Below are 23,440 nucleotides of genomic sequence, written 5' to 3' on the forward strand. Positions count from 1 at the left end.
CTTAATCTAGTAGTTGCTAGCTGTTTTTGTTTTATGTTCAAAAGACAAAACTTTGTGTATGCAATGGGAAGGTTTCTGCCAACAAGAAAGATTCAGTTTAAAATGGAAATATTTTCAACTTGGGGAAAAAAAAGGTTAAATTAAGCAGCATTAAAGATTAAACATGAAGTAAAGAAACCTATGTTCAGTGTTGTTATTTATTTAGCCCTGCTTCTAGCATGCATTACATAATCATATAAACAAATAGATATGCAAAGAAGAACCAACTATAAATTCCATGTTGATCCTGAGATTTGATCTTTAACAAATGTAGATCTTAGTTGTTTAAAAAATGGGTGTTGGAGGAATTGTTAATCAAATCAGAAGATATGTTAATTTTTTTGAGCTGCCTCAGCATCTATCTCACTTCAGCTAAACATTGAACTTTGACCTATTTAATAAGCAGTTTTCCAGCTTAGGGCATAAAATTCTCCAAAGCCCAAAACTGCATCTGCAGCGACCACCCATAACCCACACACCTCACCCAAAATCCGTAGCTAATCCCAAATGATAAGCTCACCATTTCCACAACTCTCAGACCCCCGCAGTCCCTTTTCCTTTTTGCAAGCATTTGCCTTCAACTGAACAATCCTTGACTCCCATGTGAAATCTGCTAATCTCACCACCCCTGGACCACAATACAAGCACAAGCTCAAGAGTCCTCACTCTGATTGTGTGCTTCCCATCTGCTGGTTGAGCCACATGAGCCAATTGTGTTTCCTTTGAACCCTCATGGTACCCCTCTCTCCCAGAGACCTGTCAGTAACAAATTATCTTTTTTTGCATGCATTATGGGCTTGGTTTCACATTGGGTCACACCTAATCTCCATTTGGACCCAAATTTAAAATCCAAAGTAACTAATTTGGGACACATGCTCATATTTGTTTTAATTAGCGAAGTTTTAATAATGTGACACAAAATCATGATATCATTCCTTTGGTTTCCTTGCTGCTAAAACAGATACCATGCAACAGGTCGGCTTAAACAATGGGGATTTATTAGCTTACAGTTTTGAGGCTAGACATGCAAAACCCAGGTGTCAGGAAGGCAATGCTTCCTCCCAGAAGATTCTGGTATTCTGCCACTGGCTTCCGGCCATCCTCGTACCTTGGCTTTTCTGTCACATAGCAATGCACATGGCACAATGCGTATGTGCTCTGTCACATTCTAGATCAGAATGTGGGCCTAGAGGAAAAAACATGTCCAAACTAGAATACATAGTTCAATTTACCATAGTCACTCTCTAGACCCCCAAATGACATGCTCTTCCCATGTGCAAAATTCTTCATTCCATCCCAGTATACCAAAAAACCTTATGCCATTTCAATAACAGTAAACATAAAATCTCATCAACATCAGCTCTGGGGCACAATTACCCTCTGTCTGTGGATCTCTGAAACCTACAACGTAAGTTATTTGCTTTCAATATACAATGGAGGGATGAGAATAGGAAAGGAATTCTCATTCCAGAAGGAAAAAATGGGAAGAAAAACAAGGGCCGCTGGTCACAAATAAGGCCAAAACCCAGCAGAACAAGAATCATTACATCTCAAGGTCTGAAAGTCATTGGATTGAAGTCCTCCTGGGCCTTAGGGAACTTAAGCCTCACCCCTTCAACAGCTTGCACAGGCCACACTCTCTCTTGTCTACACGAGAGGTGGGGGAGGGGGAGGGGGTTATGTAGGGGGATGGCGGCTGATGAGCTTTGCATACAACCTAACACACGTCCCGCTATCGCAAGGAATTGGCTTAGTGGTCCCCTCCTTGAAAAACAGAGATTCCTTCCAAGCATAGAGGCAGATCTTCTCTTTCCACATACAGATAGGACCTACTTCTCTTGGCTTGAGCAAATATTTTCAGTCCATTATTTGTTCCCATCATTCCACCCTTGATGACATTCTTCCTTCAATCCAGTTCTCCTCTAACCCTTTCAGACCAAGCTGGCAGTAGTTTGGTTCCTATAGTTTTTCAAAAACCTTGCCATATTTGTATGCCATTCAGGAGGGTTCAAATTATCAGAATATAGAACTTTGCATAGATTGTTTGTGGATAACTACATATCCAATTCTTCCACTGAAATGGCTGATGGATCCATGTTCAGCCACACTCTCTTTCGCAAAGGGTCCTTAGGTTAAACCCTCTCATGGACCCCATTTCCTAGCTGCTGAATACTATTTATACAATACTGGGTGTCAGATAGGCATTAAATATAGTTCCCCATTGTTCCAGTTTGAATCCGTTGTGTAGCCCAGAATAGTCAAGTTCTTTAATCCTCATTCGATTTTGCTGGGTGAAGGTTTTTTTTATTCTTTTCATGGCTATGAGACCCACCCAGTTGTGGGTGGCAAGTTTGATTTCCATGGAGATGTGTTTCCACCCATTCAAGGTGGGGTTGCTTATTGGAGCCGTTTAAGAGGGAACCATTTTGGAAAAAGCTTTAGAGCCAACACAGTGCCCACACGCCAGAGATCATTGGAAATGCAGAAGGAAGGTGCCCCCCGGAGAAGTCTTATGAAATGAGCAGAGAAAGCTAGCAAACATCACCATGTGCCTTTTCAGCTGAGAAAGGTGTCCAGAAGCCAAAGGCCTTAGCAGATGCCAGCCACATGGTTTTTCAGTTGACAGAACTGTTCCAGACGGCATCAGCCTTTCTTGAGTGAAGGTAACCTCTTATTGGCGCCTTGCTCTGGATTTTTCACAGCCTTAGAGCTGTAAACTTGCAACTTAATAAATTCTCTTTCTAAAAGCCATTCCATTTTTGGTATTGTAACCTGGCAGTTTACAAACTAAAACACTCACATACAAAATAGGATAGACAATTAAACACATAACTTGCAAAAGTGGAACATAAATGTGATAAATGCCAAAACAGAGGTACAAATAAAGTGCCAGAGAACTACAAATAGTGAGATAAATATTTCTACTCTAGAAAAGTGGTCCTCCCTCATTGGCAGTTTTGCCCCCAAGAGACATTTGGTTTCTTTGCAGTTTAGGGGTGCCATGGTGCCTAGTGGGTAGAGACCAGGGCTTGGTTAAGGATCACACAATGTATAAGTCAGCCCACAACAAACAATTTTCTGGTCGAAAACATAAATAGTGCAGAGCCTGACAAATTGTATTGTAGGAATTATGAAAAATTTTCTGAAAGAAACCATATTTTGAGTTCACAATTAAAAGGTATAAAGGATTTCAACATGTAGACTTGGGGTAGAAATATAATGAGACTAAGTGAAGCAAGATGAATCAATTATATAGTAAAGATCACATTTGGGAAATGGATTGTGAGTGTGTGGTTCATGACCTGAATGTACTACATGTGCCCAGATATAAAGAAAGGAGGTTAAAAAGTTGGAAGGACATTGTGATAGTTAGATTCAGTTGTCAACTTGGCCAGGTGAGCATACCTAGTCCTGTTGCTGCGGACATAAGCCAATGGTACATGAACCTCATCTGTTGCTAATTACATCTGCAGTCAGTTAGGAGGTGTGTCTGCTGCAATGAGTGACGTTTTACTTAATTGGCTGGTGCTTAAATGAGAGAACACAACATAGCACAGCCTAAGCAGCTCAGCATTCCTCATCTCAGCTCTAGCAGCTCAGCCCAGGCCTTTGGAGATGCAGAGAGAAGTCACCCCGGGGAAAGTTGTTGGAACCCAGGGGCCTGGAGAGAAGACCAGCAGAGACCATCCTGTGCCTTCCACATAAGAAAGAACCTCAGCGGAAAGTTAGCTGCCTTTCCTCTAAAGAACCAACAAAATAAATCCCCTTTTATTAAAAGCCAATCCGTCTCTGGTGTGTTGCATTCCGGCAGCTAGCAAACTAGAACAGACTTGGTACCAGAGAGTGGGGTGCTGCTGCGGTTTGCAAATACCAGATATGTTGGAACAGTTTTTGGATGGCTAAAGGGAAGATTTTGGAGGAACCGTGAAGAGAATAATGGAGAAGTCCTGGAGGGTTTAAAGAGACTGTTGGTGTAAATGGAACTACTACCAATCTTGACAAAGGAGGACACAAAAGGGAAAAATTGGAGTTTGCAGAGTAAGAACCATGGAAGCTCGGGTCTGAAGCCAAGAAACCTCAGCCAGCAGAGTGAACCCACCCATATACATGGAGAGGGTGAGTTTACCCTGAAGGGTGAGGATGAATCTCCCCTCTCATTGCAGTGGAAGAGTTGTGCAGCCTTGAACCTTGGAAAAGGCATAGCACGCTCCTTGGGGGACTGGGAGAGTCTGGCTGCCCCCATGTGGAGGGGTTGAGCGTGTGCCCCAGAAATGGCAGAGAGCCCAGGGGTGGCCCTGATGCCTGGAGAGAGTGGAACCCAGAGGTGTTCTCCTCGATGTTCCCCGAGGTTGATTTGGAAAGAAGCTGGCCACTGCATAGGCCCTTGGAAGGGGTGGGACTGCCACTCTCTACAGTCGAAGGATAAATGACTTTCAGACTTGGAAATCCAATGGTGTTTGCCTGCAGGTTTTCCTTCCAGTTCCTCCCTATGGATCCGGTGTTTATCCTCCTTTGCATATTGACATCAGATAACTTGTTTTGAGATTCACAGGCCCACAGCAAGAAGAGAAGTTCTTGCACCTGTTTAAGGTGATGCTAGAAGTAGCCAAGTTGACAAGGGGTGGACATGTGATAGATTCAGTTGTCAACTTGGCCAGGTGAGCATACCTAGTGTTGTGGCTACGGACATAAGCCAATGGTACGTGAACCTCATCTGTTGCTAATTACATCTGTAGTCAGCTAGGAGGTGTGTCTGCTGCAATGAGTGATGTTTGACTTAATTGGCTGGTACTTAAATGAGAGAACACAACGTAGCACAGCCTAGTAGTTGGGCATTCCTTATCTCAGCACTTGCAGCTCAGCCCAGGCCTTTGGAGATGCAGAGAGAAGTCACCCCGGGGAAAGTTGTTGGAACCCAGGGGCCTGGAGAGAAGACCAGCAGAGACCATCCTGTGCCTTCCACGTAAGAAAGAACCTCGGTGGAAAGTTAGCTGCCTTTCCTCTGAAGAACCAACAAAATAAATCCCCTTTTATTAAAAGCCAATCCATCTCTGGTGTGTTGCATTCTGGCAGCTAGCAAACTAGAACAGACATTAACTGACATACTGAGAACTTTGTATATGTGTATAACATATTTATGTGTAGCACGATATTATTACATTTTATAATGTCAGGAATGATGCTATAATTATATTTTTCAATGAGTTTTTATAATTGCTCTTATTGAACTTTTTTGGAGTTGTTATATTTACTGGGATCTTTAGGTTATTCTGCTAGTTTTTTCTAAGTGTTAATTCTACTTTATAGACATAGCAAATTAATGTGAGAAGTCCACTAACAATGGAAATTTGTATTGTTTTCCAATATCTTTTTTTTGCAAATAATGCTGCATTGAATATGTCTGTCTATATTTGGGAACATTTACAAATTGCATTTTCTCCTAAGTGCTGGAGTAACAAGGAAAAACTTTATGAAGAAAGCCTGTAATCACAGATGGTTTTTGCAAAAGCTTAAGCAGCAGATTACATGGACTTGAATTAGGAAAAGAGGGTAGAAATGTAAATTAGTAGACTTATTTAAGAGTTATTTTAGAGATAGATTTGATACATCTGGTGTTAACTAGAGAGTGTGTGAATGTAAAGGAGAATCCAAATTTTCTAGGATGAATGCCTGATAGTAGAAATTATAAATTATCCAAAACACTTTCTTTTGCTTTGTTTGATTTTTCTTGTTTACCAAATGATTTTGGTTTGCTGATCAAAGTTTTCTCCATTGTGTTCTTGAAACTGTGCAGAATCTGTACTCCCATTTAAAGAGATAGGGCATATTTTTAGATTTAAATTAATAACATTTTATTGATTTCCAATTTGAAAATCTATAATGTCACAATATAGATCAACACTTTATTGAAAAGAAGAATGACAAGGAAAATATCACCGTTGCTTTTGATAAATTGAAATTTAAATATACCAGAATCTTTTAGAAAAAGTTAAAGGCAGTGTATTCGCTCATTATAGCTTCAGAATGCAATACGTCAAAAATGAAATGGCTTTTATAAAGGAAATGTAATAAGTTATAAGTTTACAGTTCCAAGGCCATAAATTTATCCAAACTAAGGCATCCAGAGAAAGATTCCTTGGATCAGGAAGGCTGATCTGGGAAGGCATGTCGCTGGCCTCTGTTAGTCCCTATTCCAGGTTCATTACTTCCACTTCTGATGCTAGTAACTTCCTCTCAAAGCATCTGTGGGCCTGCACTTGACACCGCCAGGACACAACTCTGGGTTCTGGCTTGCTTAACATCTCATGGGAGGGCACATGACATTGTCTGCTGGTTCCTGCCCGTGTCTAGGCATCTGCTCTCTCTGTCAGCAGTCCAAGCATCGCTAAACATCTGTGTCTCTATCAGCTTTGAAGCAACGGTTCCCCAAGTGTCTGCATCAGCTTTCTCCAAAATGTTTCCAATTTTAAAAGACTCTGGCAAACTAATTGAATGGGTGGAATCACATCTCCATCTGTCACATCCACAATTGGACACATCTCATCCTCCTGGGGATAATCTAATCAAAAGGGTTTTGACCCTACAATATTGAATCAGTATTAAAGGTCATGGCTTTTCTGGGATCCACAATTCTTTCAAACTAGCACAGGCGGCATTTTTATTTTATCTCTTAGAATGCCTGGAATATTTATTTGCTTGTTTTCACAGTTTATGAACCTAAAATTGAGGTTCCGAAATCCCAAATGCAGGGATGACATGAACATGATTGACTAATTCTATGTAACAAGTAGGTATAGATGCATTTCTAGTATTCTGGGCACTGTGGATACAAGGATGAGTGGCATTGGACTCTAGGAGCTCTGGGCTCTTCCGTTTGGGTGAGTCAGCCCTGCCTCTACCCCCACCCCAAAGATCAAAAGTCTTAATCCTTCGTATCAGAAAAATCTGAGTTGAAACTGTATTCAGAACTTTCTACCTGTATTTATTGGAATGTTACCAAAATTCTGTAAAATTCAGTTTCCCTACTAATGGGATTAATAATAGTTACTTTCTAAGATTTTAGTAAGGGTTGCATGAGACAATGTAATTAAAACACTTGGAAACCACTAAATATTAGCTACAATTTTTATTGGTAAGTCCTCAATAAATTATTAATCAGTGAATACATTTAAATATTGTAAATGCTTAAAACATATTTTGTTAGCAAGCTGTGACCTAGTATTTCTTAATATATATTAGTAATAAAATGTATTCCATTTGCAATCCATGACCTTGGAAATATATATATCATCTTCAATTTGCTCCTAAGATGAATGTCTACTTTTATGGCTCTAATATGATAGATCTTTTCTTGATTTTATAAAGTAATTGACAAATATGCTATCCTTTCTTCCTGACATCACATATTCAATGGATTAGTAGTGAATTCATTCTAAGGTATCCACAATATGTTATTCTTCCCTCTTTTTGATAAAAAGAATGTTTGACGTTAATGGCCAACACTTGAAACATAGTCTACAAGTACAGAAGAGAAAATTTTCTAAATGCAGAGCTGACTCTGTAATATGGAAAACAAATTTATAGCCCAAACAAGGTATTTTTGTCAGCTTTTCAAGTTTCATTAAAAAATAAATTAAAATATTAACTCATAAAATAAAAACTTAAACTCTACTAGTACATTGTCTACATTGAATAAAAAATGTTTCTCACTTTCTTAAACAAATGTCAGATTCATACATCTCTCAGAATAATATATTGCCATTCCTTACCTTCAAAATAACTAATGAAGAAGCAGTTAGTTACCAGTAAGAGATTTTTAAAACAAAAAACACAGGCAAATGTTGTCAACATACATGATTCATGTTGATATAATAATAGCTATACCTGAAGAGTTGTCATAAAATAAACTACTAGTCATAGAGAAACATATACTCCCATTGATAAACTAGTCTGTTACTAATTTTGCCACAGAAAAGCAAAATATTATATGCAATAAAGTGCTTTGTATATATATATAACAAAAGTTGGAGAGGTAGAATAAAGGCAGAAATCCAGAACACAGATCTTTCCTTCAGCTTGCATATTTGCAACACAGGCACATCTATAGCATATGGTTTGTGATGCTTGCTTGTTTTTCTCTGCCTATCTCAGTACTCACCTTGTCTTAGATTTAACTGTTCAACCAAGTTATTTTACTTATGACTTCCTGGTTTTCTCAATCAGGAGAAATAAAGATGAATCTGCAGGGTGCACACTAAGGACTTTTTATCCCATTGGTTTTCTTCCCCTATCTGAATGCCCAGGATGCATTAATGATTCATTCAGTGAATAACTGCATACTCTTTACTATCCCTTCAGCTCCTGGAAAATCTTCATTGCTAGTCATACTGGCAACTGCTGAAAGCAATTTTATCCAAATTTATTTCTACTAAATATAAATTAACATAGTGAAATGTTTACTAAGCAGGCAACTGATTCAGTTTTCTTTAAATCATGAAATGTGTATTATGGGTTCGTAAGCCATCAGTCCGCCGCCCCCCCTCCACCACCTTACATCTAATTTATGTTAGCCACAGAGCTCATGAGAAATTCTCTCTACACCATACCTGTTCTTCTATTTGACAATTGGAAGTGGCAAGAAAATGTTAGGCTTAGCTGTCTTCTGGGTTTACCAACTAACATCTGCATTGCACACCACACGATCATAGGTACTGATTTATCTTTCCTGTCCACAGATGACTTCCACAAGTATTTTTTAGCCTCTTTGAGGTGTTTATATTATAATGCCACAGTTCATTATCTTGAAGGATAAGATTGGCCAATAATTACATAAATTACCATTCCTTCATTTATTCTTTTTGAATACAGTTGTATACACTCTGTAGAATAGATCTTATGGGTTCCTGTAGATTCTACATTTCTTTACATGCCACCATGTACTAAGTGGGTCTATTTCAAAGGAGGATTGAATTCATGACATTGATAATTTTCACCCTACTCCCAGTGGAAACTTCAACATATTGAAATTAAAATATTAGAGTATAGTTCCCTCCAAAAAAACTGATGTCGATTTCAATTATCAAGTATTTGTTGAAAATTCACTTCTACTTTTAATTTTTCTGTTATTATGAGAAATTCTTAAGAATGCCATTGTATGTCATTTGATTCAGTAAAGTAGAGCAAGAATACTTTAGAAGACTGATGCTAAAAAGCTTTATTATATATTTGAAGGGGACACAGTATTTTATGAACTAGGATTTTTCTTCCTAGAACTCTGAAGCCCATTTTGTTGAATGTTCCATAAAGAAGAGTTAACAGATCATACGCTTAAGATTTTTTTGTTTATTTTCTTCTTGGAATTTTCTCACCAGGATAGCATTTGAAAGAAAGTGGAGTTAACATTGGTGGGTAGTGATAAAAGCTTTGACTCAATGAGTTATTATGTTTCAGAAGCTATTTCTTTAAGACATATCTTGTATTTCATTCAAAGAGGATAGCTGCAGGTTCATGTGGTGAAATGAATATTTCAAAGATCTCTATCTTGGCATACCAGATGTGCACTTTAAGATTATTTAAAATAATAGCTCATGAAAGAAAAAATATTTCTTTTGTCTAAAGATTCAGAATGAACACCCAAATTTTTGAGCTCCCAGTCTACCTATCAACTGAGGTCCAGTATATAACATTCCAGCTCTATTTTTGCCATCTGTCACATTGGAATAATGCTCTGTTTTTGCTCTTTATGATATAAGGAAGTATCTGAATAGTGCCACCTAAGGAAACATCCGGGTAGGAGAGCAAAGTGCTATGCCTCAGTTCCTTGCTGTGGCAAGAGTTAGAGAGGAAAAATAACATAAAATATTTGGAAATCACAAAAAGGAAAAGGCAGAGATTAATAAGGGGAAAGAGGAAAAAATATTCACAGAGAAACTCCCATTGTCAGATTGCTAAAAATAATGGTAACTGTTCAGAAGAGGAATTGCTGCATAGTGCCCAAGTTTCCTTTCGGTGACTCAGGCTTTGGGGGAGCACTGTGGAATAGGACCTAAAATGTCACTGGCATTGATGAAAGGAACAAGGTTTCCTAAGGCCACATACACACACATTCTTCTGTGTTATTTTCTTCCTCTTCTGTTCAATAGTTGTGTACCACATACACCCACAATGAATGCTAATAGTCAACAACCCCATTCAAACCATAAAAGCAGAGTTTTGAAGAAAATAGGGGTCTGCTGGAAATGACCTGCTGTTTTTCAAATTTGAAAGATGAAGCCTGTTAGAATGATCTTGCTAGATATAAGCAGTCATTGGGAGGTTCAAGGAGCAAAGTATTGTCTGAGATAAAACTGTATAACCTTTTTAAACATAAACCCCATAATTTGAAGTTCATTGACTGGTAAAATAAGCAAACAATATTCTCCAGATACCTGAATCCACAATTTTTGTAGTACACAAGTGCGTACACCCACACCCACATGCACACAAATGTAGAATAAGCAAGAGAAAGAGAGAAAGAGGAGAGGAAAGTGTTATGATTTCTATTTCCCTTTCCTGATACAGCTGTGCAGTACACATCAACTTTATTTACACTTTCATTGAAAATACTTAAAATGTTTACCCATCTATATAAAACACTTTCAAGCTTGACCTCACTTCTCATGATTATAGAAAATTCTGCCCTATCTCAAACATAGAAATATTATTAAAATATTTTATTAGCTATATCTTCTAGAAAGGTATTCTGTGATATAATTCAGTATGCGGCTCCATCAGATTCACCTCTATGGCATAAATTTATTCAGAATATTCAAAGATGATTTTTATTAATGATAATATTTGTATGTGTATTCTTTCCGCTGCAATGAGTTTCAAAATCTCCATGTTTTAATGGATGTTATTGTAGCATAATTACTTTGACATTTTTAAAATTTTTTTTTATTAATTCAAAAAAATTAACTAACACAACATTTAGAAATCATTCCATTCTACATATGCAATCAGTAATTCTTAATATCATCACATAGATGTATGATCATCATTTCTTAGTACATATGCATCGATTTAGAAAAAGAAATAGCAAGACAACAGAAAAAGAAATAAAATGATAATATAGAGAAAAAATAAAAATAAAAATAAAAAATACAAAAACATATAAGAAAAAAAAACTATAGCTCAGATGCAGCTTCATTCAGTGTTTTAACATAATTACATTACAATTAGGTAGTATTGTGCTGTCCATTTTTTTTTTTTTTTAGAAATCATACCATTCTACATATGCAATCAGTAATTCTTAACATCATCACATAGATGCATGATCATTGTTTCTTAGTACATTTGCATCGGTTTAGAAGAACTAGCAATATAACCGAAAAAGATATAGAATGTTAATATAGAGAAAAAAAATAAAAGTAATAATAGTAAGAACAAAACAAAACAAAACAAAAACCTATAGCTCGGATGCAGCTTCATTCAGTGTTTTAACATGATTAATTTACAATTAGGTATTATTGTGCTGTCCATTTTTGAGTTTTTGTATCTAGTCCTATTGCACAGTCTGTATCCCATCAGCTCCAATTACCCATTATCTTACCCTACTTTGACATTTTTGTTATATTAAATTTCAGTAAATATCATCATTTAATAGGAAATAAAATTCATATCATATATACATTTTCAAAGCACTCTATGCTTTTGAAAACCAGGCAGATGGTAAGCTAAGAAGCTGCCAGTCAGGCAAGAGAACAACTGGAACAGAAAATGAACACATTCTCCAAGGACAGAGTATTGATAAAAAGACTATATTTATTAAATCTGGAAAATTATATATTGGTATAAATATAGATATCTTTATAGATAAAGAATATTCTGTTGTGTACAGCAATCAGATTAATTGTCTAATGTGTGTGAATTATTGTTTGCATATATATTATTATATGTAATATATGTATACATTATTATACTTGTATTATAGATTAGTATTATTTTTATGTAATTTTGATAGAAAACAATATTGAGAGAATAAATGCATATTTTATAAGAACATATAAAATAAATTGTTTTATTATGTAAATTATAAGAAACCTTGGTGTTTTGGAAAATGTTTTTAAAAATTACTGATATTTTTAAATGCTTCATATATGATTATTTATTACTTCATTCTTATTTATCAAGTGAAAAACAATAAAAATCGTTATAGAAAATCAATAGGTATCTCTAAAGACTACTGTTACATTTATTAGACAAAACACACATAATCCTCACCATCATAATTAAGTTGCATTAAAGCAGTTTAATTATTTGGTGCACACTTATGGTACCCCCCAACTGGTTATTTTATATTAGATTATATTTAATAAAGGACAGACTTGATAATAATTATATTTCTCAAGTATAAGAAAATATGTACACATTTTAAAAATCATTTGCCTAGCTTTAAATGTTATTACATTTCTTAGATATGAATTCAGATGACCTCATATAGTTAATTTTAGAATGCTTTTTATAATATTGTGTTTTAAATAAAAAAGTAGCAGACTCCAAATTCCAGTAGTGCTAAAATAGAGAATTACTAACATCATAACTTTTACTATTGAATAAAAGTATAGATTAAATATCAAAAATAAAAATAGTCACAAAAATGAGATAGCCTAATTCTTTCAACTGTCCTTAGATCTCTGGCCACTATTTGAGAACTCCATAGTTGTAAATTTAAACTCTCCCCCAACACTCATATTCTCTAATATTTTAAAGCATGTGGTAAATATGTTTACTGGTTTGAAAGAATTATGGACTCTAAAAATCTACGTTTCAATCCTGATCCAATCTTGTAGCAACAACCTTTGCTTTTAATTTTGATTCATACCGTAGGTTGTACTCTTTCAATTAGATGTAGATGTGACTCCACCCATTCCCAGTGGGTCTTGATTAGATTGCTCAAATCCTTTTAAAGAGGGAATATTTTAGAGAGAGCCAGAAATAACAGAGCTCAGAGAAATGACAGAGCTGACAGAAATGACAGAAGCTTCAGAGCTGACAGAAACTTCACAGCAGAGTTGGCACAGACATGGACACGTGGAGAAAAGAGACACAGATGTTTGGAGATGTTTGGAGCCCAGCAGACATTGCCATGAGATGTTAATCAAGCCAGAACCTGGAGAGAGCCAAGAGAAGCCAAGAGATGAAAGCCAGCCCTGAAGAAGTAAAGTGAGGAACCCCACAGGAACAGAGGCTGAAAATGGAACCTAGGAGCAAGGGACCAGCAGATGCCACTATGCTACTACCCAGTTGACAGAACAGTTCTGGATAGTATCAGTTTTTCTTGAGCGGAGGTAATCTCTTCTTGGTGCCTTAATTTGGATATTTTCACTTCCTCAGAACTGTAAATTTGTAATTCCCCTTTTGTAAAAGCCATTCCAGTTCTGAAAAACACATTCTGGCATCTTGCAAACTAACACAGATTTTGGTACCAGAGAAGTGGGGGGCTGCTGCAGTTTGCAAATACCAAAAATGTTGGAACAGCTTTTTAAATGGATAAGTGGAAGATTCTGGAAGAATTGTGAGGAGCTTGATAGAGAAGGCCTAGGATGCTTTGAAGAGACTGTTGGCAGAAATGTGGACTCTAAGAATGCTTCTGATGAAGCTTTAGACAAAAATCATGAATGTGTAGTTCTGAACTGGAGATGGAAGGCAGAATTTGAAAGTGATGAACTTGGGTATTTAGCAGAAGAAATTTCAGAACTCGCTGTAGAAAATGCAGTTTGGCTTTTCCTTGCAGTTTACAGTAAAATGTGAGAGGAAAGAGAAACATTGAGAACTGAACTCTTGGATACAAAGAAAGCAGAAATTGGTGTTCCAGAAAATTCTGAGCTTCAGAAAGTAAGACCTCAGTGAAAGGATCCTACATGAGGATTTATTCAGGCATGGGAGTTGTCAGCCATTACAGAAGTGTCGATTGGAGATGGAGTTACCCAGAAAGGATTTGTGGAAGTCCTTTGGTCTGACAGGTATGATCCAAGTGTATTGCATAGAAAACCAACAAGAGTGTTGTAGGATCTGTATAAACAGAACTACTGCCCATCTGGACTAAAATGGACAACAAAGGGACATGGTTCAGAGGCAGAACCATGGAGGCTAAGGTATGGAACCAGAAACCTTGAACCTGGAGAGCAGACCTGCTCACATGTGTCGAAAGGGTAAGTTTGCCCTGGAAGCAGAGGGTGGGCCTTCCACCTCATTGTTGAGGAAGGGTTGTGCCACCTTAGGCCTCAGAGAGGGTGAGGGTTGGGGGTATCCTGGCTGCCACCCCATTGTTCTGGAGGGGATGAGCATGTGTCCTGAAGAACAAAGTGTCCAGTGCAGCCCTGATGCTTATACAGTGAGGGGTGGTGCCAAGCAAAAGGTCTTCCCAATGTCCTCCAAGGTTTCAAACTCCATGCGAGCATTTGGAGAGAGCAAAACCACTGCATAGGCCTTTGGAAAAGGGAGGTTTGCAGCTTCCTAAAGCCTGAGGATAAATGACTCTCAGATTTGAAATCTCTGCCCTGAAGGTTTTTAGAACTATATGGGTCCAGTGATTCCTGTGTTCCTTCCAATTTCTCCCTGTGGAAATGGAAACGTGTATCCTATGATTGCTCCTCCTTTGTATATTGGCAGCAGATAACTTGTTCTGAATATTACAGGAACAAAGCCAGAGAAGATTTTTTTTTTTAGCTTAGAACAGATCATGCCAGTAATAGACTTTAGTGAGATTTTGTACTGGTTTTAACTTTTTATTTTATTTGTATTGCTACTGAAATGGTTTCAAACCAACACAGTATCTTATTCTTCCTTGCTACCCACTGCCATGCACAGGGCTTAGAATATAGTAGCATCTAGCAATGCATTTGTTTCAAAATAGTTAATGAATAACTCAAGTTATAGACTTTATAACTTGGGGAGTTTTGTAAATGTGCAAACTATTCATCACTTATTTCTTTCAACCATTCATTTGAAAAAAAGATGATTAAAAATATAAAAAGATGATTAAAAATATAAAGTATTACTTCAAGAGAATTAATGTTACATGCCATCATACATCAGTGAAATATATGATAAGAAAATTAGAGCATAAAGGGAAAGAAAAAGGTGTATTGGCAGGAAATAAGTCACCTTGTATATTCTCAATGCTACAAGGGTTCTATGAAGAGGGTATACCTTAGAAAGATAATCAAATCACTCCCATAATCAATAAAGTCACAAGAGTACAATATCCTACCTTTTGGGGGAAAGCCTTTGACATCCTTACGATGCTTAATGGGAGAATATTATGGGATGACTATACCCCTATGAACCTCTTCTTCATGACATAATGTACTTTTTTTTTAATAAGTTGGCAATAAACTTCTACTTTGCATTCAACTTAACTTAACCACTAACTAATATTTGCTTTACACTAAGGCCATGGCACTTAATCTTTAGTATTCAGAAAGCTATTTTTAACAAGCTCCCCTGATGTTTCTAATACAACTCAAAATATAAAAGTCACTGTTTGAGGAGAAACTGTGATTAGCATTGCCTTACTAGAAAGCCCATACTATAACAGAAAAATCTGAATTACCTTTATATATAGGATAGAAAATAAATTTGAATGAAAGAATTGTGAAGATGTAGATAAGATTTCCATAATTCAGTTGTGTAATAGTTGTTGTTTTTTAAGATTTTCATCATAATCTTTCATCTTTCTAATTTCAGTAATGTTTTGACCCCCTTCCCTTACCAAGTAAATTCTGCTACTTGGGTATTAGATAATGCTGCTTTTAGTTTAATGAGAATCTTAAATTATCATTGTTCAGCTCCTAAATTTTCTTACCTTAAGACCTCTTCCATGCTGGCTCATTTATCTCAACATATAAACATCTTTTAAAATCAAACAGACCCATTGTCTTACTATTCTCTCTTTCCTTCAGCACTTAATTTTTTTAAATAAACTGCCTTCTAGTCATTCACTGTTACTACCTGGTTGCTTTCCAATATGTTGAACCATTCCATTAGAATATTTTTTAAAACTGTTCTGGAAAAAGTCACTAAACACCATTTAGTTGTGAAACCCAAAGGACCATTGTGCATGTTTGAAGCTATTAAGAACCTCAGAAAAACCATGTCCTTTAATCCTCATTCAGTATTGATGGTGGGGCCTTTTTAATTGTTTCCCTGGAACAGTGACCCACCCAATTTGTGGGTAGTAACCTTTGATTAGATGGTTTCCATGGAGATGCATCTCCACCCTTTCAACGCAGGGCTGCTTACTAGAGCCTTTTAAGGGGGAACTCATATGGAGAACAGGCTGAGCCACCAACACCAACAGAGCCCACACAGCCACAGACCTTTGGAGATGAAGAAGGAAAATGAACCCTAGGGAGCGTCATGAAACAAGAATCCAGTAGAGAAAGCTAGCAGACAGCTGAGAGAGAAACCCCAAACTACATGGGACTTTCTTGAGTAAAGGTAACCTCTTGTTGGTGCCTTAATTTGGATATTTTCATGGCCTTAAAACTGTAAACTTGCAACTTAATAAAATTCCCCTTTCTTAAAAGCCATTCCATCTCTGGTATATTGCACCCCGGTAACTTGCAAACTAGAACAACCATTTTCATACATAATGATGTCCTATTACTTACTCAAAATTTTCATGCTTTTTCTCACTGTTGATCTTTGAAGGAAAAATCTATACTACAGATCATCATAGCTTCACCTTTATCACTTCCACTCCCTCTTTCTTATCTCTTCACTAAATCAAAAAAACATTCATTTTTAAGTGATTTTTAAAATACTATTTTCACTAAGAATTCTTTCCTTCCTTTCCAGTCTTGGTTAGATATACCTGCAACAACATGTATTCCTCTTGGAAAAGTACTTATAGCTCAAAAGTAATTATTTGCTTAATTGTCTTTCCCACCCCACTGCCAGCTCCAGTAGAATAGGAGCTTCTTAAAAGGCATTCCAGTAAACATTACTTAATAGAATGAATTGCTTCTTTATAATATTCACATTTGAAAGATAACTCCTTATTTGATGCTCACGTTTTTGACCCCACTCTTCCTTCTAATGTTTTTCAAATATTACTTGAATACCCTTCCCAAATATGCCAGTTTGCCCTCTTATAAACCCTCTTATTCCACTGTAGAATCAAAGAACTCACTTTCCCTTTCTTTTCGGTGTATAGATGCAAGCTTGTGATTTTGGGCTCCACCAATTAGATTTATCTGAGTAAGACTTAGATGTAATAACAAGCAATATGAGAAAAAGGGTAACACAGAGAATAAGTCTTTCTAGAGCAATGTTGCTAAAGTTCTAGTATCCAATTCTCAATCTGAGCAGTATCTGCTGGAGTGTTTGTGCCCAATGGTGGCAGGGCTTTGTTTTGCTGGAGCAATAAGGCAATGTTTTCTGAGTATCATTCACTCTCTGTCACTGAGTTTGACTCTGGCCTCCCAGGAAATTCTCTGAGCTACCAGATATCCATGCATGAATTCATTTCCTGTTTCAGCTACTAAAAGTGCATTGTGTTTATTGCAACCATGAACTTTGACAGATACATCCTGTTATGTTTTCAGCTCCCTTTGCAAATTCTTCTCTATCTTCTTGGATCGTAATGACATCCATTCAGTTAGTCTTTAAAGAATTATCATTTGAGTATCTGTTAGAATTTAGTTACTATTACAGATGCTAGGGATTGTTCAGAGGACAAAATGGAAACATTTCCTGCTCTGGCGTTCATTCACTGGGATGAGAAGACAGAAAATAATATGTCGTGGATGATGATTGTCATGAATAAAAATAGGCCCAGATTAGTGGCTGAGGTTATACGGAGGTTATAAGTGAATTCTGCTGATTTGAACAATGAGCAACCAGAAATGTGAAGCTCTAAGCCAGTCTGTAACTTTCTGGAATAAGCACATTCTAGACAAAGCAAACAGTAAGTGCAAAGTTCCTGATAGCTTGAAGCATGTTCTTGGAAAAAACAAGGGCAGTGTGGGTAGAGTAGAATTAATGAGAGGGAGATACAGGAGATGAGATTACAAAGTTAGCTGATGGCAGATCATACAGAGCCTCACAGGACATTGTAAGACCTCAAATTTCATTCTAATGGACTTAGATGTCATTGGAGATTTTAAAGAGAGGACTGACAGTACTTGGTTTTTTATTTTAAATATCACTCTGGCTGCTTTATGGAAAATAGACTGAGATGGCATGGGTCAGTGGTAGAAGAAAAGAGGTCACAGCACTGAGCCTTGGATCTTTCCCACCCCAAGAATAGGAGGAGAATCTGGTGAATGAGAAGGAACACGAAGGGGGAGGAAAACCAAAACAGAAAGTGCCACAGAAGCCATAGGAAGAAAAAATCTCAAGGAGAGAGAAGTCAACTTGTCAACTACTATGCCAACTGATAAATTTTTGACAAGCTGGTGACTGAGAGTTGGCAATGTGGAGGTCATTGATAACATGAGTTTTCTCATGTCTCTTAATTGACTCCCTTATTTTCTACTGCTTGATGGTGTCTACCTAGCCTGGCTTTGTGTCTACCTACATTTCATTACTAGATGATTCCAGGTTACTTTTGTGAGATTGGTCACTTCTCCAAATTCTGCTAAACATTTTCAGTTAGCTCAACATATTCCATTTAAAAACTTCCGAGAGGGGGCCAAGATGGCAGCTTAGTAAGGTACGCGTGTCTTAGTTCCTCCTCCAGAGCAACTATTAGGTGACTAGAAACAGTGCAGAAAGGCTCCCGGGGCCACGGCAGGGAACGGACACACAGTGTACCCCAGTCTGGACTGGCTAGACCATCTGTGAGACTCCGCTCTGGTGAGCTCCGTGAGTGGCACGCACTTCCCCAGGCTGAGGCGGTTGGCAGCTGGCACCCCTCCCTCCCTCCTTCCCAGACCGGCTGAGAGTCTCAGAGAGGCAAGTTTCCCAAGCCATGGCAGCCAGCCCCCTCTTTTGCGGGTGGCTTCCCGGACCGACTACTAGTCTCGGATCAGAGGGCTCCCCAAGCCGCGGCAGTGGGTGACCGGTGCCCCTCCCCCACGGGCGGCTTTCCGGTCTGGCGGCGGGTCTCAGATCGGTGAGTTCCCCAGGCCGCGGTGGCCGGCAACCGGCACCCCTCCCCCACAGGAGGGAGTTTCCGACAGTGGCAGGGACTGGGTCCAACCAAACACCATAGTGGCATTAATAAAGGAACCACAACATCTTTTGCTGGTGGGACCCGCAGACAGACAAGCACCACCTACTGGGCAGGATAAAAGAAAATAGAGTCCAGAGACTTCAAAGGAAAATCTTTCAACCTGCTGGGTCTCACACTCAGGGAAGTTTGATTAAATGTCCAGACACCAGCAAAAAATAACAAATCACAGCAAGAAAATTGAAGATATGGCCCAATCAAAGGAAAAAAACAATAGTTCAAATGAGATACAGGAGCTGAGACAACTAATCCTGAATATACGAACAGAAATGGAAAACTTCTTCAAAAACCAAATCAATAAATTGAGGGAGGACATGAAGAAGGCAAGGGATGAACAAAAAGAAGAAATGGAAAGTCTGAAAAAACAAATCACAGAACATATGGGAATGAAAGATACAGGAGAAGAGATGAAAACAACAATGGAAACCTACAATGGTAGATTTCAAGAGACAGAGGTTAGAATTAGTGAACTGGAGGATGGAACATCTGAAATCCAAAAAGAAACAGAAACTATAGGGAAAAGAATGGAAAAATTTGAGCAGGGGCTAAGGGAATTGAATGATAATATGAAGCACAAAAATATATGTGTTGTGGGTGTCCCAGAAGGAGAAGAGAGGGAAAAGGAGGAGAAAAACTAATGGAAGAAATTATCACTGAAAATTTCCCAACTCTTATGAAAGGCCTAAAATTATAGATCCAAGAAGTACAGTGCACCCCAAAGAGAATAGATCCAAATAGGCGTTCTCCAAGACACTTACTAGTTAGAATGTCAGAGGTCAAAAAGAAAGAGAGGATCTTGAAAGCAGCAAGAGAAAAACAATCCATCACATACAAGGGAAACCCAATAAGACTATGTGTAGATTTCTCAGCAGAAACCATGAAGGCAAGAAGACAGTGGAATGATATATTTAAATTACTAAAAGAGAAAAACTGTCAACCAAGAATTCTATGCCCAGCAAAATTGTCCTTCAAAAATGAGGGAGAAATTAAAACATTTTCAGACAAAAAGTCACTGAGAGAATTTGTGACCAAGAGATCAGCTGTGCAAGAAAAACTAAAGGGAGCACAAGAAACACTAAAGGGAGCACTCTTCTGTGGAGAAGAGTGTAGAAAGAAGGAAAATTAGATATGATATATGTATAGTACAAAAGGCAAAATGGTAGAGGAAAGTATTACCCAAACAGTAATAAAACTAAATGTTAATGGACTGAATTCCCCAATCAAAAGACATAGACTGGCAGAATGGATTAAAAAACAGGATCCTTCTATATGCTGTCTACAGGAAACACATCTTAGACCCAAAGATAAACATAGGTTGAAAGTGAAAGGTTGGGAAAAGATATTTCATGCAAATAATGACCAGAAAAGAGCAGGAGTAGCTATACTAATATCCAACAAAGTAGACCTCAAATGTAAAATAGTTAAAAGAGAAAAAGAAGGATACTATCTACTAATAAAAGGAACAATTAAACAAGAAGACATAACAATCATAAATATTTATGCACCTAATCAGAATGCCCCAAAATATGTGAGGAATACACTACAAATACTGAAAAGGGAAATAAACACATCTACCATAATAGTTGGAGACTTCAATTCCCCTCTCTCATCAATGGACAAAACATCTAGACAGAGGATCAATAAAGAAACAGAGAATTTGAATATTACAATAAATGAGCTAGACTTAACAGACATTTATAGGACATTACACCCCACAACAGCAGGATACACCTTTTTTTCAAGTGCTCATGGATCATTCTCAAAGATAGACCATACGCTGGGTCACAAATCAAGTCTCAACAAATTTAAAAAGTTTGAAATCATATACAACACTTTCTCAGATCATAAAGGAATGAAGTTGGAAATCAATAATAGGCAGAGTGCCAGAAAATTCACAAATACGTGGAGGCTCAACAACACACTCTTAAACAACCAGTGGGTCAAGAAAGAAATTACAAGAGAAATTAGTAAATATCTCGAGGTGAATGAAAATGAAAACACAACATATCAAAACCTATGGGACGCAGCAAAGGCAGTGTTAAGAGGAAAATTTATTGCCCTAAATGCCTATATCAAAAAAGAAGAAAGGGCAAAAATTCGGGAATTAACTGTCCACTTGGAAGAACTGGAGAAAGAACAGCAAACTAACCCCAAAGCAAGCAAAAGGAAAGAAATAACAAAGATTAGAGCAGAAATAAATGAAATTGAGAACATGAAAACAATAGAGAAAATCAATAAGACCAGAAGTTGGTTCTATCAGAAAATCAACAAGACTGATGGGCCCTTAGCAAGATTGACAAAAAGAAGAAGAGAGAGGATGCAAATAAATAGGACCAGAAATGGAAGAGGAGACATAACCACTGACCTCACAGAAATAAAGGAGGTAATAACAGGATACTATGAACAACTTTACGCTAATAAATACAACAATGTAGATGAAATGGACAAGTTCCTAGAAAGGCATGAACAACCAACTTTGACTCAAGAAGAAATAGATGACCTCAACAAACCAATCACAAGTAAAGAAATTGAATCAACATTCAAAAGCTTCCCAAAAAGAAAAGTCCAGGACCAGACGGCTTCACATGTGAATTCTACTAAATATCCCATAAAGAATTAGTACCAACCCTGCTCAAACTCTTCAAAAAAATTGAAGTGGAGGGAAAGCTACCTAATTCATTCTATGAAGCCAACATCACCCTCATACCAAAACCAGGCAAAGATATTACAAAAAAAGAAAACTACAGACCAATCTCTCTAATGAATATAGATGCAAAAATCCTCAACAAAATTCTAGAAAACTGAATCCAGCAACACATTAAAAGAATTATATATCATGACCAAGTAGGATTCATCCCAGGTATGCAAGGACGGCTCAACAAAAGAAAATCAATTAATGTAATACACCATATCAACAAATCAAAGCAGAAAAATCACATGATCATCTCAATTGATGCAGAGAAGGCATTTGACAAGATTCAACATTCTTTCCTGTTGAAAACACTTCAAAGGATAGGAATACAAGGGAACCTCCTTAAAATGATAGAGGGAATATATGAAAATCCCACAGCTAATATCATCCTCAATGGGGAAAAACTGAAAACTTTCCCCCTAAGATCAGGAAAAAGACAAGGATGTCCATTATCACCACTGTTATTCAACATTGTGTTGGAGGTTCTAGCCAGAGCAATTAGACAAGAAAAAGAAATACAAGGCATCAGAATTGGAAAGGAAGAAGTAAAACTATCACTATTTGCAGATGATATGATACTATACGTCGAAAACGCTGAAAAATCCACAGCAAAACTACTAAAGCTAATAAATGAGTACAGCAAAGTAGCAGGTTACGAGATCAACATTCAAAAATCTGTAGCATTTCTATACACTAGCAATGAACAAGCTGAGGGGGAAATCAAGAACGAATTCCATTTACAATTGCAACTAAAAGAATAAAATACCTAGGAATAAATTTAACTAAAGAGACAAAAAACCTATACAAAGAAAAATACAAAAAACTGTTAAAAGAAATCACAGAAGACCTAAATAGACGGAAGGGCATACCGTGCTCATGGATTGGAAGACTAAATATAGTTAAGATGTCAATCCTACCTAAATTGATTTACAGATTCAGTGCAATACCAATCAGAATCCCAACAACTTATTTTTCAGAAATAGAAAAACCAATAAGCAAATTTATCTGGAAGGGCAGGGTGCCCTGAATTGCTAAAAGTATCTTGAGGAAAAAAAATGAAGCTGGAGGTCTCACGCTGACGGACTTTAAGGCATATTTTGAAGCCACAGTGGTCAAAACAGCATGGTATTGGCATAAAGATAGATATATCGACCAATGGAATCGAATAGAGTGCTCAGATATAGACCCTCTCATCTATGGACATTTGATCTTTGATAAGGCAGTCAAGCCAACTCACCTGGGACAGAACAGTCTCTTCAATAAATGGTGCCTAGAGAACTGGATATCCATATGCAAAAGAATGAAACAGGACCCGTATCTCACACCCTATACAAAAGCTAACTCAAAATGGATCAAAGATCTAAACATTAAGTCTAAGACCATAAAACAGTTAGAGGAAAATGTAGGGAGATATCTTATGAAACTTACAATTGGAGGTGGTTTTATGGACCTTAAACCTAAAGCAAGAGCACTGAAGAAATAAATAAATA

This window comes from Tamandua tetradactyla, chromosome 4 (assembly GCF_023851605.1).
Source record: "Tamandua tetradactyla isolate mTamTet1 chromosome 4, mTamTet1.pri, whole genome shotgun sequence".
NCBI classification, from domain to species: domain Eukaryota; kingdom Metazoa; phylum Chordata; class Mammalia; order Pilosa; family Myrmecophagidae; genus Tamandua; species Tamandua tetradactyla.